Source organism: Saccopteryx bilineata, chromosome 5 (genome assembly GCF_036850765.1).
Source record: "Saccopteryx bilineata isolate mSacBil1 chromosome 5, mSacBil1_pri_phased_curated, whole genome shotgun sequence".
Classification (NCBI taxonomy): domain Eukaryota; kingdom Metazoa; phylum Chordata; class Mammalia; order Chiroptera; family Emballonuridae; genus Saccopteryx; species Saccopteryx bilineata.
In genome coordinates, this window is record NC_089494.1 from 197,749,431 (window position 1) to 197,767,953 (window position 18,523).

Genomic DNA, 18,523 nt, shown 5'->3' on the forward strand with positions numbered 1-18,523 from the left:
CTTTCCTATTATCTCTGCCCCTTTATTGCTCTTCTGAAACCCATTCTCCACATAGTTACCACAATAAAATGTTTAACATAAATTAGATTATATCACTCCCCTTCTTAAAACTCTCCATTTTCTCACTACATAATAGAAAAACAAATGTCTTTACTTTGCTTAACAACGACTGAGATTATCTGGTCCTGCCTATAGCTCCAGATGTTTCTGCCCCTGTTGCTGCAGTGCTTTACTTAAGTCACAATGATTTCTTTTCTGTGTCTATAACAAAAGCTCCAAACTCTTTTCCACTCCAGGGTCTTTGCACCTGCTGTTTTCTTTTACCGTCTGAACCTTAAATCTGCCATTCCAGTTCCTAATTCTTTATTTTTATTTCTTGTTATAACAGTTAACATAATTTATAACTATATATTTATCATCTGTGTTTCCAAATGTTAGCTCCATGAAGCAGAAACTATGCCACCTTATCTTCAATTTTAGTCTTAGCATTTAACAGATTGTTGGGTGGGTATACCATGAAAGTGAAATGGAATTGAATGAATAAATAATGAATTAATTTTGTTTAAGATGGTGTTACCTTTGCAGAGCACAATTTGCAAAATATTCACTATTATATACAGTGTGTCCGTAAGGTCATGGTGCACTTTTGACTGGTCACAGGAAAGCAACAAAAGACGATAGAAATGTAAAATCTGCACAAAATAAAAGGAAAACCCTCCCAGTTCTGTAGGATGATGTGTCAGCATGTGTGCATGCGCAGATGATGACATAACACCATGTATACAGCGGAGCAGCCCACGGCCATGCCAGTCGAGATGTGGATGGTACAGAAGAAAGTTCAGTGTGTTCTGTGGCTCACTAAATTCTAATCCATGACCAAAGTGCAATGTGAATATCGGCTCGTTTATAATGAAGCGCCACCACATAGGAATAACATTACTCGGTAGGATCAGCAGTTGAAGGAAACCGGCAGTTTAGTGGAGAAACCCTGTTCTGGTAGGCCATCAGTCAGTGATGAGTCTGTAGAGGCTATACGGGATAGCTACCTAAGGAACCCTAAAAAAATCTGTGCGTAAGCCCACATCGAACTGCACTGAATAGGTATGAAACTGGGAGAGTTTTCCTTTTATTTGGTGCAGATTTCACATTTCTATCGTCTTTTGTTGCTTTTCTGTGACTGATCAAAAGTGCACCATGACTTTACGGACACACTGTAATTACAGAATTTATTAAAGGCATATTATAAAATAATAAATATAAACAGTAGAGTCATTTTTACTTATATTTGAATTTTACATGTAGAAATTGTGATACATGTAATAAAAACCTAAAATTTAATACATCCAATTAAAGCAATTCACATGTGTCTCTTAAGAAAAAAATGTGTTTTTTTTCCAGTAAAATCATGGAGTGCAATGTAATTAAATCAATGTTACCAAAATGAGGTTATTAATATAACATCCACTATGAGGGGTCACCTGGGTAAACAAATCCAATGAAAGTTTTCCTTCCAATACTCAAAGATTTTTCTGTAAGGTAGAGAAGATTCTGTTCTTTGGACCTGTTATATGCCAGGATAACTTTCTGGCACCACTTACTGATTCTTTTCTTTCCAGAGAAATCACACAGTGTAGTGGGGAAAGGATTGAAAGTTTAAGAGAAGCTGATCTCTGTTTCTGGCTCTACCACTCTGCATCCGAGCTCCTGGGCAGGCTGCTCAGCACTGCTAGACCCCAATACCTTCATTTGTGAAATAAAATGTGTACCTTTGTACAATTTAACACCTCTGGCAGCACTCTATCCACTGTTAGTGGCATGACCAACTCATAGATAAAGAGCATCCTGACAGCTGGGGCAGGGGATGAGCAAACAAGAGAGAGAGAGAGAGAGAGAGAGAGAGAGAGAAAGCTCATGGATACAGACAATAGTGTGGTGAGTGCCAAGGGAGGGGGCTGGAGGAGGTGGATGAGGGCATGGGGGGATAAATGGTGATGGAAGGAGAACTGACTTGCAGTGGTGAGCGCTCAATATAGTGTATAGATGATGTCGTTGTGGAATTGTGTCCCTGAAACCAGTATCATAAAAATAAAATAAAATAAAAATAAAATGAATGGATTTCCAAAATAAAAAAAAAATGAATTGAAATCTAATTCATCTTTTGAAAAGCCATGAAGTTTCTACTTTTCTTGCTTTATAATGTGGCTGCATCATAAGGATTCTTGTGATATGTTAAATTTTAACATACCCACCTCTTAGGATAGTTCAAAATCATTCTCCAAGTTAAAGGACGAAAGTTACATTTGATAATTTTCCAAGTGTCATCTCAGTTGTCATCATGCCGTCATCTGTCCTAATTATGAATTCTCAAGTCTTCACATATCTTTAGTGATACTTTAAGTGGGAAATATGTTTGTTTTATTTCATGTTATGTTTAAATTATAGTAGGTTTAACTGGTAGAATATTCAAAAGTTAAATTTTATTTATTAAGATACTATACTGATCAATCTGTTTGAAAAACCATCCCAGATGGAAATTATCAAAGTATTTACAATAACAGCTATAATAAACAATCCACTTCTTTTCATATATAATACTCTCATTAAGAAAACATTTAATTAATGCCTCTCATACATCAGAGTTTTTACACAGATTAAAAAAAAAGTTACTCCCAAAGGAAGCATAAACTTTATATTTTCAAAGAGATTCCACATAAAATAGCTTATAAGAGACAAAATGAGGTAACAAGTAGTTATTTTTATACCTTACTCCTTCCCCCTCCAGCAATCCCTACTCTCCATTCCTTTTACTCCCTCCAGGCACCACTTGGCTCTCCTCCAATAAGGGCGTGGTTTACTCAAGTAATTTCTCCTTCATTTCTTAACTCATATTATTCTCAACCAATATTAATTAAGTGCTAATAACTATATGCGAGGCAAGAGGATCTCAGGAATAATACTTTGTTGCTTCCCCAAGCAAAATTCATACTCTAATAACTACATTTGAAACTGAGGAACTCTAAAACATCAAAAATATCCATATTTATTTGCGAGCTTTGAGACACAGTGGAAAGGTAATATGTGACGGAAAGAATTCATCTACTTTCCTTTCACTGAAGAAAGAAAAATCAACCAATTTATCTTTGTTCTGATTATCAATTCATATACTAATAAGATTTCACATCTTAAGACTGAGTGAAAAAATATTTTCTAAGCATAATATTATTTAAGAAATTAGCAAATATTTACTGAATATGTTAAAATTCTAGGGATTACATTGAAAAGTGAAGTCTTTCCTTAAAAAAAGAAACACCAGTATTTTTCAGGGACAGCCTCAGTACAAGGCATGAGTCTGCCAGTCACTGCCTCTTTAATGCGGATGCCTTTTTGGCAAATGATGGTTTCATGTATCTTAAAAGTAATTTTATTTCAAAAGATACTTGAACTTTAAATATTATGATACCCAGTTAAAGAAGAGTCAAAAACCAGACATATCAAATACAGTACTGTTGAAAAACAAGCAATGGCAAACTTGAAATTGTATTTTATATATTGGATTATAAAAAAAATCTAATTATTAAACCATATAACCTCAATTTTTTTTTTATTTTCTTTAGAGCGCCTACACAAAATGTTAGACACTGTTTTAAACTGTTTTATGTATAAATTTTATTTCATCTGTATTTCAGAATAATATTCAAGTATTCACCCCTTGGATTTGTCATTTTCTATTTTAGTAAAGCTGGTTTTAAAATTGAAGGACAAGTAAGATTACGGAAAGAAAAGGCATGCAGGATTTTAACTGTCTCCCGTATAACCACAAGCATCTCACGTAAGAAAAGAATTCTTTGAACCCATGAAAAGGCTCCATCTCTCTTCTATTCTCTTACCTCCTCCAGCACTCACCTAAACATATTATTTTTAGGGATACAATATTATTTTGCGGGAAGACAAAGCAAAGATTGAGAAATGCCTACTCATCAGTTGTTTCTTAATAGCTGTATTATAAGGCTCAGGACCTTCATGCTGATCTTTTTGGCTGTCCACTCTCTACTTGATGTTTGACCTTCAACACTGGCACAGTTCAGGCTCTGTTTCCCAAAGCACAGAAGATTGCAAGACATGTAGGTCTTAGCATCCTTGAGATAAAAATAGACTCATAAACATGCATCCCAGTTTTCTTAGAAGAATATTAAAGTACGTTTCTGGCATTATGTGGTTTCTATGGTCATATTCCATTCTGCCTATACCAAAAGGTTTTTTATCAAATCAACAAGGGTGATATTGGATAGTTAGGAAAACTAAATTTTCATGTGCAAGATGATATTAATTTTCTACATACGTAGATGTTTATTATTGCATTGGTAAATATTATGAAACCAACAAAAATAATGAATCAGGGAGTATACTAATTCATTTGGAGAGTTTTATCCCAGGAATTGTGAGTGAGAAAAGCAGGATGAGGACAAGTATGCATGATACTATACAGTATTTGTTAAAGGACATACCTTCCTGCATTTGTGGATATTATGAGTAATGGTAAGTATGATCATTCATGTGTGTGTTTTATATAATTGTGTGACTATAGAAACATGTGAAAGAATATGTACTAGGTTATTGACAGAGAATATTGTTCACAGGGAAGAAGGTAAGAAAAAGAAGGAGAGAGGAGTATCAACATCTTCTTAATGTTGGAGAGTAAGCATGGAGGAGTTTGCTAAGTGAAGACAGGTGTCTGGCAATGGTTGGATGAGGAAGATTCCACTTATACACATATGTAAAGTTACATGTTCGGGCATATTTACAGTATTTTTTCAATGTGATGAAAAATAGTGAATCTGGTCTTTCTTTTATTTTTTTAATTTATTTTTTATTTGATTTTATTGGGGTACAGGTTCAGGTATGAAACAATAAAACCTCACCTGCACATTACATTATGTGCCCATCACCCCAAGCAAAGTCTCTTCCCCATTTTCCCCCATCTGCACCCACCTCATCTTCCTCCCACTCCCTTTCCATCTGGCTATTGTCACACCGTTGTTTGTGTCTACCATCCAGTCCCCCAACTTTCCTCTCCTCTCATAGCTGTCAATCTGTACCATGTATCCATGTCTCTGTTTCTATTTTGTTCATCAGTTTATTGTGTTCATTAGATTCCACATATAAGTGAGATCACATGATATTTGTCCTTCTCTGGCTTATTTCACTTAGCATACTGATCTCCAGGTTCATCAATGCTGTTGCAAAATATCAGATTTCCTCCTTTTTTATAGCTGCATAGTATTCCATTGTGTAACTGTACTAAAAATTTTTATCTACTCACCTACCGATGGATACATGGGCTATTTCCAGATCTTGGCTATTATAAATAATGCAGCAGTGAACATAGAGGTACATCATATATTCTTTTAAAATGGTATTTCAGGGTTCTGAGGTTATATTACCAGGAGTAAGACCACTATGTCAAAAGGTAGTTCCATTTTTAGTTTTTTGAGGAAATGTTATACTATTTTCCACAGTGGTTACACTGGTCTGAATTCCCACCAACAGTGCACAGGGGTTCCCTTTTCTCCACATCCTCGCCAACACTTCTTGTGAATTGATTTATTGATGCAAACCATTTCAATAGGTGTGAGGTGATATCTCATTTGAATTTGGTCTCCCTGTAAAATATCTCAGCAGTGTCTTCATTAAATTATTAGTGGTTTCATACAGGTGTGTCATTTTAGGTCTATTAGTCTATCCTCCTCCAGATACAGGATCCTTGGTTGACAGTTTGTTTCTTCTAAGAGCACTTTGAAAATATATCAGCCTCTGGCCTCCAAAGTTCCTGATGAGGAGTCCGCTTATAATCTGATTCAAGACACCTTGTACGTGACAAATAACTTCTATCTTGCCATTTTCAAGATTTTCTTTGTCTTTGGAAAGTGGGACCAGTTCTCTGATAGAGGTAGTTATATATACACTAGGCACTGCTGTTCAGGAAGGATCTACAGATTGGGACAGAATCAGTTCTTAGGGGTAAATCAGAACAAGACATCTTTTATGCTATAGTGCAGATCATCGTTACTAGGTCAACCTTAACCTTAATTTTGCTAATTATTTTAGTAATACCGTCCAGACTAAGCTAGTCACACTGTGATGCATACTCCTGCATTAGCATGTCCTTTAGGAATTGAATATAGTTTATATAAACCATATAATTCACATATTACACATGTCTTTGGAATGTTTTCTTTTCAATTACTTCATTCTCTCTGAAACTATTCTGTGAGGTTTGTTTTCATTTCCCCCTTTTTTGTTTTATATTTTTCATACCCTTGTTTGTATTTCTTCAAACCCATTTATTTAACAGAAATTTTCCAATATGTTCCCCAAAGCCTTTTTACATAAAGCGCAGAGGAAAAGAGGTATTGATTTTCTAATTCAGCAGTTATTTGCATTTGTGTGCAAATGCTACACACTGAAATTCAGTAAGAAAATAAAACCATGAATCTCAACCTAGGTAAGTTTGGCTTGTTTCTTTAAAGAAACTTTGTCACTTTGCCTTATGTCTACCAGAGAACTATAAGTACCCTTACAGTTTACCCTTAAGTGCTTTATGTTATCACTTTCTAAGTACAAAATGAACTGGGCACAAAATAAACAACACACCCACTGTAGCCAAGAGATATTCATTTCTAGTGGGATCTTGTTATAGTGGGTGTTGGAATGAAAAGAAGTTTCCCATTACCTGATATACCCTATCAACTAGGTTACTAGTTCAATATATACCAATTGTTTGATAAAAGGAAAGTTTCCATGATCTGCAAAGTTTATTCAATACATGAAGTATATTATTTGTTCAAGCCACATACTTTAGAGCAGGGGTCCCCAAACTACGGCCCGTGGGCCATATGCGGCCCCCTGAGGCCATTTATCTGGCCCCTGCTGCACTTCCAGAAGGGGCACCTCTTTCATTGGTGGTCAATGAAAGGAGCACATTGACCATCTCATTAGCCAAAAGCAGGCCCATAGTTCCCATTGAAATACTGGTCAGTTTCTTGATTTAAATTTACTTGTTTTTTATTTTAAATATTGTATTTGTTCCCGTTTTGTTTTTTTACTTTAAAATAAGATATGTGCAGTGTGCATAGGGATTTGTTCATAGTTTTTTTTATAGTCCGGCCCTCCAACGGTCTGAGGGACAGTGAACTGGCCCCCTGTGTAAAAAGTTTGGGGACCCCTGCTTTAGAGATAATGGGCCATTGTTACTTTCTGATGAGCTCTTGGTGTTTTATTCTTGTACCCAGAAGAGATGAACATTGTTTTAGTAAGTACTCTAAAATAGAAAATAATACTCTTTCCTTATATACTGATTAGAGGTCCAAGCCAATGGCCATTAAATCTAAGTCTGAGCTGGCAGAGAATCATCTCTCATTTAAACTCAGACTAATTTTTCTGTGGCTGCCTGGAATGCTACATTAAGAAACTTTTCAAAGGTATTTACCAGGCTTATGGGAAGGCATACTTGGAGTAAGCAAGTCTACCTTAGGAAGGAAAGGACAGGTTGGAGCCACATATGAAAAACCTAGTCCAAGATCAAAGGTTAGATTGTATGTTAGGCAAGAGGTATTCAAAAATGTTTTTGCTTCTATGGTGATACATATAATTAGCAGTTCAACTTAAATAATAAGGTAAATTTACTATGTTGTTATGTGTATTAATGCTGGTTGGTTATGGTGTGCTAATACTATTAACTAACATTTACTTAATATTTCCTACATTTCAGGTCCCAGACTAAGTACCTCTACCCAGCAGCTCATTCACTGCTCAAAACAATCCTTTGAAATAGTCGTGTTTTGATTTATGGTCAATTCTCTGGGTTTTCACTGCAAGTCCATCCCTCTTCCTTACAATGAAGAAATGTCAGAGTGCAAGTGAGTATTATAGAGATAATTTTGAATGCATTTAAATTTATAAAAGGTAAATTTTCCTAAAGCTTTAATATTTTAATTAACCACTTATGGCATGCTTCATAACTAATTATGACACACAAGCATATTGTCCCTAAAGCTTTGCACTCCAGTGTTAGACTTTGTATTCTGGTTTTCCAGACTCACTTCTGAATTCCAAAATGAATGCCATGGAAATGTGGGTGTTTTGGTAAAAATGAAAGATGGATACTGTCCAGTTGGCTCAGTGATAGAGCACTGGCCTAGCATGTGGATGTCCCAGGTTCAGTTCCCGGTCAGGGCACACAGGAGAAGCAACCACCCGCTTCTCCACCTGTTACCCCCCACACACTTTTTTCTCTATCTCTCTCTTCTCCTCCTGCAGCCCTGGTTTGATTGATTCGAAAGCATCAGCCCTGGGCACTGAGGATGGCTCCATGTAGCCTTCACCTCAAGCACTAAAAATAGCTTGGTTGTGAGCATGGCCCCAGATGGGCAGAGCATTGGCTCCAGACAGGGTTAACGGGTGGATCCCAGTCAGGGTACATGTAGGAGTCTGTTTCTCTATCTCCCCTCCTCTCACTTGGAAAAGAAGAAGAAGGAAAAAAAAGATGATAATTAGTAGAAGTGTGATTACCAATCCCCCAACAGTGCTAGCTAATCAGTTACAAATGCAGCTCCTACAGCTTAGTGGTGCTGCATAGAAAAAGTACTATAAACTTTTTATGTCAATTCTTCTAATTTTATAGATGTAATAGCTAAGACTAACTGGTTTTAATTTATATTTGATTACTCTTTGACCTTTTTTCAATACACATTGCTAAGAATTGTGGCAAACTGGATGAAAAAAGTAAGGGTATTTATTTTAAATTTTAAATAAATATATTTTTAGGTCTGCTTCTAAGTGCCTTAATAATTTTGATAAAAGTTGTAGTGGGCTTTCCGCAGTAAAATTGGGTCTACTATAGAGTATGGTCTACTGGACTGCCCAGGTGGTGGTGCAATGAATGGAGCATCGGGCTGTGATGCAGAGGACCCTTCAAACCCTGAGGTCACTGGCTTGCATGCAGGCTCATCAGGTTTGAGCAAGATTCATAAGCTTGAGCCCAAGGTAGCTGGCTTGAGAAAAGGATCACTCGGTCTGCTGTAGCCCCCTGGTCAAGGCACGTACAAGAAAGCAATCAGTGAACAACTAAGGTGCCGCAACAAAGAATTGACATTTCTCATCTCTCTCCCTTCCAGTCTGTCTGTCCCATCTGTTCCTCTCTCTGTCTCTGTCACAAAAGAAAAGAAAAGAAGAAGAAGAATAAGGAGGAGAAGGAGAAGGAGAAGAAGAAGAAAAAGAAGAAGAAGAATTAGAAGAATTAAGAAGAAGAAGAAGAAAGAAGAAGAAGAAGAAGAAGAAGAAGAAGGAGGAGGAGGAGGAGGAGGAGGAGGAGGAGGAGAGGAAGAAGAAGAAGTAGAAGAAGAAAATAAAGAAGGAGGAGGAGGAGGAGAAGGGGAAGGAAGAGGAGGAGAAGAGAGTATGATCCATTAGAGGATAAGCATGGCAAATGGCAGATATTCCATGAGTCTTTAATTTGAAAAAAAAAGGAAAAAGGGAGGGGGAGTGGGAGGGAGGAAGAGAGGCTTGAAGGAAGTTTTCTCATTCAAAACAAATTAAAATCTCATTTACATTAGTCATTTTCTAAACACTGGCTTCTCTGATCTACCAATTTGCTGCCTTGCAATAACACATTAAGCATTACCTTAAGAGGCAGGTCTCCTTTCCTTCTTAAAAAGGGAATAATCTAAATTAACATGCAAATACTCATTATAGTAATTGGTACAAAAATGTGGCTTAGTATGGAAATCTGTAACAACATCTTTAAAAAATATCAGATCTAACTTTCAAGCTTACAATTCGGAACAAAACATGTGTAAAATAAAAAGTCATTATTTTTTTTAACTCCTGAATCTACTTTGAAAACACTCTATAACATACAAGATTAATATGTGTTATATTTGTTTCTCAAAGTATTTTTGACAATTGATGTCTCAAAACTGAAGTCTTCAAAGAAAAGGCGCAAAAAACACAAAATATAAAATTTCATCTCAAAATTCACAGTGTCCTTCACTTTTGCTGTGAAGGATAAAATTTCTCTGTGGTAAATTTAACAACAACAAAACAAAACAAAACAAAAGAACCTATTGGGTTGGCTTCTCTGAGGCACAACCAGCCTCCACTCTAACCAACCCGACTTGTCTCTAGCTGTATAAATCACTAGGCTCAAAAAATAGTATCAAAGGCGAGGATAGCTTGATATTGGGAAAACTTTATATATCTTTGGTTAATGGATCAACCAGAGGTGCAGAAGGTGTTAATAGGAACCAGATTCATTACCTAGCTAGTTTTCAGACATGCCCCCAAACTGGTCATTACATGATTACATGATAAAAAGAACTTATTCAAATATTAAATTAAAACAATAAAAATTCCTTTCCTCAGTCAAGTTTACCAGTGCTACAATGATGTCCTCTCCTCTGGTTTTCCTTTTTTTTCTGTTACAAGGTTAATAGAATTCATGGGATATTCATAAAAAGTGTATTTCAACAGTTATCAAAATTCAAGTTAGAAGAATTTAATGTTCTCTAATGCAATCTATTTTTTTTTATTTTTTCCATTAATTTTTAGATAGAGGGGGGAGAGAGAGAGAGAGAGTGAAGAAGTGGGAAGCGTCAACTCATAGTAGTTGCTTCTCATATGTGCCTTAACCAGGCAAGCCCAGCATTTTGAACCAGCAACCTCAGCACTCCAGGTTGACACTCCATCCACTGTGCCACCACAGGTCATGGTTTTTTGTTTGTTCTTTTCTAAGATGAGAAAATAAGGCTCTAGAGTCATTAAATATTCAGGTTTTAAGTGGGGAAAGTTAGGACTAAAATCTAGGTCCTCTGATCCCTGCTAGACCCCAAGTTTATTTGTTATTAAAAATAACTCACAACCATGCAAATGCCCACAGAAGCTTCACTCTGCCGAGCTGAAAGCAGGTGGCCAAGTTTACTGAGTCTCTATCCATCATATGCCAATACCTCTGAGGCCTAATGCAATTTCTTTTACAAAGTCATCTTCCCCTCAAAGCTTCACCTTGCAGGTGATTTATGTTGAAGAATATCATCTGATGGCCTTTAGAAAGGAGACAACTTCTTATGCTTCTCCAATTTAAATCAGTTAACATCAAATTAGAAATTGTATGTGTCAGAGGAGAGGTTAAGTATTCAAGGTACAAAGACTTCAATAATCACTTTATACTCCCTCTCAAGGATGTTACAAACTGGCAATAAAATATAAGGCTAAAGTTTTGAAACCTTAGAAATAAAATAATGACAATTTATTTTAACCCACATTACTAATTTAAAACAATCTCAGGTATAAAAGTGGAGAATCATCACTTCGAAAAATGTGCTCTCTTGTATAATTATTTTTTATAACGTATATGTTAAATAACCAAATGCTCCTGTTGAATATTAGTTTATGATACTCCTTCAGTCAATAGCCTTTCAGTCACACATTGTGTGACTGAAACTGTGCTATGTGAGAAGGTCTTGGGACTCAAGGAGTCACAATGAGATAGGAGAGATAATAGCAATCCTATTTGACAAGTGCTATCAAACAGATATTCAGCATATTTTATAAGAATTCACAAGAGGAAGCTACTAATATCCATCTCCCACCCCCCAGGCTGGTCACAGCATATAGAAGGGAATCATGCAAGGGCAGAGTGACATGATAAACATTTTTTTTACTTATTTATTTATTTTAGAAAGAGAGATGAGAAGCATCAATTCATAGTTGCAGCACCTTAGTTGTTCATTGACTGCTTCTCATATGTGCTTTGACCGGGGGGCTTCAGCTGAGCCGGTGACCCCTTGCTTAAGCCAGCGACCTTGGGCTCAGGCCAGGAACCCTGGGCTTCAAGCCAGCAACCTTTGGGCTCAACCCAGCAACCATGGGGTCATGTCTATAATCCCACACTCAAGCCAGGAGCCCCATGCTCAAGCTAGTGAGCTCATGCTCAAGCCTGTGACCTTGGGGTTTTGAACCTGTATGCTCAGCGTCCCAGGTTGACACTCTATCCACTGCACCACCACCAATCAGACCATAATACATGCTTTTATTTTCCCTTAAACAAACAAATACATGCTATTACATTAAAGGACAGCACAAGGAATTTAACAAGCAAAAAATTATCAATATAGGATTCAAAAGCAGCAGAGGGCTTTAATGGAGAGTCCAATCATGTGCATGTATATCATTAAGTGACTGATAGAGAAAAGCAACCCTGCCTGCTGGTTAGACTGAAACCCTTTCCAATATAAAGGCAGTGATGACTAGCTCTTGCTAATGAAGTTACTAGAACACAGGCCCACTTTCCCTCTTCTCCTTGCATGACTAGGTCTTTGTCATTGTTCAGCGCCCCCACCACCACCACAGTATCATTGTTGTATCTCTAGGTTAGCCATTCATTTCCTTCACAGCACTTTACTTACTCCCTCATTATAGCTTAGCTTCATAAGACTTGTTTTACATCAAACATTATTCCTGGCATATGTCATCATGCACACATTAACTCACGAATTAATACAGAAGGAAGGAAAGATGGTGGGAAGTAAAGGGAAAGAAGTCCAAGAGTTTTATTCTATCAAGTCTGAGGGGTCAATATAAATGTATTTATTTCACTGTTTAATATGTTGGCTTCCTTAGATCGTTATTTGTCAGATATATGGACTTCTGAAAGAAAATAATTTAAATACAGGGTGAGGCAAAAGTAGGTTCATAGTTGTGAGTACATGAAACACAGATTTTATTCTTATTTATTAATTACTATATTATTTTTTGATGTGAACAATTGTAAGCCTCTTTTAACCCCACCCAAGATTTCTTGCAGTAATAAAATAATGTGTTAATATAAAACTCAAAGAAACTTACAAATCCATAACTGAACAAAATAAAAAACTTATGATTTAAATTATCAATTTAATGCAATATATTAGATGATATTTTAAAAAATTAATTATCACTTATAGAATGAGTTAGATACATTTACTGTAGCACAGGAGACATATGATGATTTAATTTGCCTACCACTTATCTCTCTTTCAATGACTGAGAAATTTTTGTTCAGGCAGTATACTATATGGTGACATCATTTGGCCTTTACAGAGATGCAACATTTTCTAAATTAAATTGTAACTCTATTTTTTCATATTAAATGAGTTAAGGAACTCTACTTATACCTAATATAATTATGAACAAAACACAGCTATTGAACATGAGCTAGTCCTTGGTTATATAGATATTTTTTAAAACTATGAATTCTTTTATAATTCTGATGGTGAATTTATTAATCTCTTATTTTAAGAAGCAGGCATATCCTGGATTGTGGCCTAGTCTCTATTTCAATGCATACAGCAGAAGACCCAGTTTTGAAACTCTGCTATGAGCTATATTAATCTTAGTAATCCTCAACTTTATTAAGCATGAGAACCCCTATATACAAAACTGTAGTCTTCTCTGACCCTCAGATTCTACTTCTATAAAATGATAGACTTGGAACAGTTGATATCCAAGCTCCATTTTGTTTAAGATACATGGGTTGGCATGCCACTAAAATGGTGTTCTGATGACATTTGACAAAGAAGACAGAAATATCTGAGGTTTTCATCCAACTAATCACCTAGTACCATGAGAATATACACAAAGGAGGTAGTGAAGCAAAGCCCAAAACACGTTATTTTTGGCTCAGAGTATTGTTGGCCCAAAACTTCTGTATAGATCTCTGATAATACAGGATTGGGCAAAAGTAAGTTTATAGTTGTTCTTATGAAAAATAATAATACAGGAATAAAATCTGTGTTTCATTTACTCAGAACTATAAACCTAACCTACTTTTGTCTCACCTTATGTAGTATTAACAAAGGAAGACACCTTTTCCCTATGCAAGGTGAGTGAGTATAAGTGGTCTTGAACCACAGCATCTTCCTCCCTTTATTTGTACTCCAAAGCCCAAATCCACGTCTTAGCTCTTACCACTCCACTTGGATGAAATGCCTCATTCCAGTCACAGAGCTATAAGAATTGGAGTGAAAATGAGAGAAAGAGAAGCAGAGAGAGACAGAGACAGAAGGGAAATAAAGAGAGAGAACAAGAGAATGCTCCAAAGCAAGGATCCTTTCATCGTGACCTTCCTAGAGAGGAGCAAGAGCCCCAGAACCAGTTGCTGGAAGATAGAATGGAGAAAGAGAGTAAAAGCAAGACAGAGAGCTGCAGAGATACAAGAAGAGACTTCAAAAGCAGATAAATTTAGGGGAGTCAGAAATGGTTGCTATAATAAAAAATTAGGACCAAGCTTTTCATGACTTGGGCCAAGAACAAACTAGATGTAAAGAAAAAAAGAGATAGCTGGCCCCTTTTTCTTTAAGATAGCAGTCCTTGGGAAACAAAAGGGGAACAGGGCAAAGGACTATGGTCTGAACATGCTCTATATTGATTTTTTTAAACCAATTACAGTGAATTACTATGAGCACAGTGGCTAGTTAAAGAGCCTTCAAGCATGACCCATCAAAGCAGAATGTTTTTCTTTTCTTGAATAAATAAAGACAATAGAAGAGAAAGTGAACATCTTTCATCTCTATTCAATTCAATGAAATTAAAAAACTCAATTTCATTTCTTGCTGGAAATGCCCAAATCTATTTTCTAACATCATATCACCAGATGCTTCATTCCCCTAGCTTCTTTGTCTTTTAAAGGCAAACCCTAAAACAGACATACCATTTAAAAGAGCAGCTCTACCCTATAGCCTTTTAGGTTCCTTTCTAGGATTTCAGCTACCAGAGATACATTCCAGATTTGTTTCCATAGAATCCACAACAATGAGTGGAAGGAAGTGGGTTTGATAGGCCAGTGTATGCCCTCCTCAGTTCCCTGTCACATTTCCAAGAGATCATCTCTGGCATATTTCTCGATTTGCCATTTCTATTTTATGTATAGTCATTTAGTGGCCAATCATCAGACACTGCTATGTATCATTTTTGTCTTGTGTCAGAAACAGAATGCATCACATCTGCTTTGTCCATGAATCCTCTTCATTGCAAGATTTGCAAAGACAGCCAGAGATAAAATTCAGGTTTATATTAGATGGTGCTGATGGATCAGAGTGGTGTAATGTCAAATGGATAAAAGCAGGGACCACCTGCAAATGCCTACAGAGCTAACAGAGGTTCATTTCATGAATGACTAGAAAAACTGAACATTAGGTGTAGGTAGATGGATTTTATCAGGCTCTGCAGCTGATCTTAGATATATACTCTTTGAACAAAGCTCGCAAACAAGCAAATATCAGCTACAGAAGGTGGACACCCCTCTCCTAGAATGTCTTGGTAAAAATTGTGTTATTAATATAATTTCTACAACTTTGAGGATGCCTCTATATTGTCAGCATTTTTCCAAAAAGTATCATATATGGTTCTTCAGTGAGGTTCTATGAAAACTATATTCCTATTTATCAAAGTAAGTATCCATTTCTTCTTTTTTGCTCCCTTATTTGATAATTATACATACTCAGATCCTCTTGACACTAGTTTGGATCTTGCCCACCTCTTCAGAACATTTATTTTTTTCCTTCCTGGTCTTACATTATTTTTATCACCATTCTGCCTTGTTGTGTCCATTGTCAACCTTGGCACATATATTCTTTAACCCTTACAAAGCTCAGTCTCTCTCTCTCTCTCTCTCTATATATATATATATATATATATAAATTACACATATAATATTGCTGTGAGAATTAATAAGATAATAATGTAAATAAAGTATTCAGCAATGAGCATAACACATCCAGTTTGTAATAAACATCTACTTCCTGTAAAGTCAAAGAAGAGTGAGGGGTTATCTCTTAAAATGTAACTTCAATTGTTATTAGTTGAAACTTTTCTTTTAGTGAGAGACAGGAATGAAAGGATGGGCAGGAGGAAAGTGAGTTAGGAAGTTAAAGGAAGTAACTCATAGTTAGTTCACTTTAGTTGTTCATTGATTGCTTCTCACAGGTGCCTTGACCTGGGGACTCAAGCAGAACCAGTGACTCCTTGCTCAAACCAACAACCTTTGGCTCATGTCAGTGAGTTTGGACTCAAGGCAGCGACCTTTGGGCTTCTAGTCAGCAACCTTTGAGCTCTAGCCAGCAAACTTGGGATCATGTTGTTGATCCACACTCAAGCCAGCAATCCATACTCAAGCCAACTTCATTGACCTCACAGTTTCAAACGGGGGCCCTCAGCATACCGGGCTGACACACAATTCACTACTCCACCACCAGTAAGGCTAGTTGAAACTTTTTAATTAAAAAATAATAATAATAAAGAAAGAATGGCTTGAGTTCATTATATTTACTAATAAAAAAGCTTATTACTATATAGTTTCTGAGAGCTCAGAAAACTGCTGATTTATTTTACGAACTAAAATCTGAAAATCTCAGACATCAAAACAAAGTTAGAAAGTATCAACTGTGTGGAATTCCACATAATAAAAGTCCTCAGGGACAGACAGCATTGCACTCTTGTTTTCCAATCTAGAATATACAAGGGAAAAAAAGGACAGCAACAAAAATGCAATTTCTGTGGAAGTAGCTGATCAGAGACATGTAAACTTAAAAGGACAATAAATATTGTTTCTTAAAATTATTGTTCTTTTTATCAAAACAAAGTATGTGATTCAATTGTCTTAATAAAAATATGTTAAAACTTTCAATTCAAATAAACCTGAGACCCATAAGTATTTTGAAGATGTTTTTCCCAATAATACTAATATGTGTTAGAAGAATTGGAAATATATTCTATTTAAACTGACCCATTGTAAAAGTTCTGAACAGTGACTTTGTTGCAGTCTTTGCTTTAAAAAAAAATAAATTGATAAAATTTCAAGCAGTAAACAACAGTCTGATTAATAACTTACATACGTTTGTTAAAAAATCCATTCAAATTTTCTATGTTTACATCTTATAATTTTGGAGGGAAAGGGCTTCAGAATACTCAAGCGTTTTAAAAAAATCAAACAGAGAAACAGTATTTTGGGTAAATACTGCCCTTTTATTACAATTGCATGTGGAATAATGAAACTTTAAAGAGGAAGTTTTAAAAACACTGAGAGTTTTAGATAAGCAACTATGTCACTGCCTATGATAATGACTAAAACTGCCTTTCACCAAAGATGTCTGCTTCAATATTCAAAATGCAGACTGACATAAACCATTTAGAGCATTTATGAAAGCATGTAGTTTGAAAATGGAATCACGCTCATTTCCCCCCAGCATACGCTAAAAATAAATTACCCGTCTCTGAAATATCTGTGGCTATTACAATGCATATTCTACTGTCAAGTGTAATGATTTAGGGAATAAAAGTATTAGGTCATTGGAAGGATCATGAGACTTTAATTTTTATAAAGCAGGAGTGTTTGTAGGGCTAAGCAAAACTTCTAGAAACCTGGGATTAAAAAGCAACTGTAAAACCATTGGTTTCATCTCTTCAGTTGACAGATGAGCATGGGAGAAGTTACTAAGGTAAGGTGATATACCTCATTAATGGATGAATAGAGGTATAACCCAGGAGAGTCATTGGCTCTTATACTACCATATTTATTACCAAAAATAAAAATTATCAGTTCAACTTTAGCCAGGAAAGGCAGGTCACTGGGTAATGAGCTCCCAGCAAGTGCTGTGGGTATATAGCCCATTCTAAGAGCTGAAAGGGAAAAAATGTATAAACACAAAAACTTGTACACAAATGTTCAAAGCAGCATTATTTATAATAATCCAAAATTGGAAACAACCCAAAATCGATCAACTGAAGAATGGATACACAAAATATGGTGTGTTGATACAATGGAAAATTATTCTACCACATTAAAAAAATGGAATATTAACTCATGCTACCACAGGGCTGAAGCTTGAAGACATTATGCTAAAGGGAAAAATCCAAAATCAGAAAGTGGGAATAATAACTCATGCATCTGGGGTTGAATCCTTATACATAAAATGTGATCAAATGTTTTTCTAACTTACAATTTATGTAGTTTACAGTTGATAAATTGTCACTGAATGAATGAACATATGGTAGTAGTGCTGGAAGAAGAGAGAGCAGCTGGGTTTAGAAGGGATAAAGCTAAAGAAGAAAAGAGAGGAAGATCAAGAGGGAACCTAAAAGAATAGGTAACAAATGGCTGTGAAATATTTCATATATTGGCAGAGAGGGAAGCAGCTTTTTACAATATACCACTCTGCACACTAAAAATGTAAATATTCAAATTGCATTTTCACTCATGCTTGTTTTTTTCCCAAATTCTCTTTACTACTTGGGATAAAGGAAATATGCCTAAATTTATGCTAATAACATAGGGATAGTCCACGTATAGATTATTTGGTTCTGTATATTGAATTAAGTATATACAAACACAAAAGTCTTCAGTCAATATGAGTAAATGTTAGAAGCAGAACTCGAGTGACTCCACTCCAATAGTTCTCTCTGCATGTTGGTGTTGAAGAATAGGTACATGAGA

General features: G+C 35.9%; 1 protein-coding gene across 2 annotated transcripts in view; it reads right to left on the reverse strand.

Moving 5' to 3' along the window:
* Positions 1-18,523, reverse strand: part of ARHGAP24 (Rho GTPase activating protein 24) — an 881,345-nt gene that overhangs the window by 442,607 nt on the left and 420,215 nt on the right. The window lies entirely within an intron of this gene.